The sequence below is a fragment of the Crocuta crocuta genome, unplaced genomic scaffold (genome assembly GCF_008692635.1).
Source record: "Crocuta crocuta isolate KB4526 unplaced genomic scaffold, BGI_CrCroc_1.0 scaffold189, whole genome shotgun sequence".
Lineage (NCBI taxonomy): Eukaryota > Metazoa > Chordata > Mammalia > Carnivora > Hyaenidae > Crocuta > Crocuta crocuta.
The window spans coordinates 1,918,955-1,920,195 of record NW_027551564.1 but is presented as its reverse complement, the minus strand read 5'-3'; the positions used below and the strand labels follow the sequence as shown (position 1 = coordinate 1,920,195).

The window sequence follows — 1,241 nt, the reverse complement described above, 5'->3', positions numbered from 1 at the left end:
TATAATGTTCTCATTAATATCAGTAACAAAATCATAACCTCTGGTTTTACTGAAAACCTTGACTTATTTAATGTGATTTCTTTTGTTTTTCTAAGAACTATCTCTTCTGCCTTACTCTCTGATAATTTCAATAATGAATAGGATCTTCCTAGAAAAGTAAAAAGACAGGGTGGATGGAGAAAATAGCAAGACAAGAAAAAGAAATACGAAGGAGTAATGTCACAATTGGAGACACTTGCAAAATGAAGAAGGAAAGAGTGGGAAATGAGAAGGCTCAATTATGGTGCGTGATTCAGTCACAGATTAGAAGGTTGTATCTTTCCTCTAGTTTCCTTCACTTCTATTTTAACTGTATGAATCTGACTTCCTGAAATAATCTATTTCTAGCAACATATATTCAGCCCTGATGTGCATGATTCCTGTCATGGGCCACATCAACCTGTGAAAGGCAAAAAATCCATATTCCTGACAATGCTTGGTGCAGGAGCACTTACTTAATTCCTGAGCCAGGAAATCACGAAAGCAAGGGCATTTGTGGAGAAGCATGTTGCTAGCCAGTCACAAGTCCCCAAGAATATGGCCTTTTCCCTCTTTGCACACACTCTACTAATATTCTCTCTCTTTAACTGAGGATGAAGAAGGATCAAAAAGCTGAGAGCAGAGGGTGTAGATGATAGACAGTCCTGGATTACCCTCCAATTCTATCACTTTCCAGTTTGTATGATTTTGAGTTTATTGATTAACTTCCCCAAGCTCAGTTTCCTCATCTCAGAAATGGGGACATAATTGCTTCACGGCCTTTTGGCTAAGATCAAATGGAGTATCTGTTCTTATCAGAAATGGAGATATAATAGTGGCTAACTCACAGGGTTTGAGTGACAAGTAAATGCTGCTAACGTAGCTGTGAGGCTTTTAGAAGTATACCAAGAGCACACTGATCATATTCAATAAATGGTTATATACATTAATTCTTTCCAACTGTAAGGAATCCATTTTGGCTCATGATGACTCACTGGGTCATGTAACATGAGGCCAGACACAAATCTCCTCCTTCTGAGTGACCTCTGCTGTGTATTCCAGGTAACTAAGTGTGCAGCAGGCTCTACCATAAAGTGATCTTCTGAGGAGAGGAGATGATTAATCTCTACTTCTCTGGCCTAAAGTATCACTGCCTCTTTGGAGCACTGGGATAATCCTGCTACCATCCTGGAAGATCCTTCTCTAAGTGATGCTGGGGGCCT

The 1,241-nt window shown here is 39.6% G+C and overlaps 1 pseudogene; it reads left to right on the top strand.

Moving 5' to 3' along the window:
* Positions 1–785: 785 nt before the first annotated feature.
* LOC144219972 (U2 spliceosomal RNA) lies at positions 786–994 on the top strand (annotated as a pseudogene).
* The last annotated feature ends 247 nt before the right edge of the window (positions 995–1,241 follow it).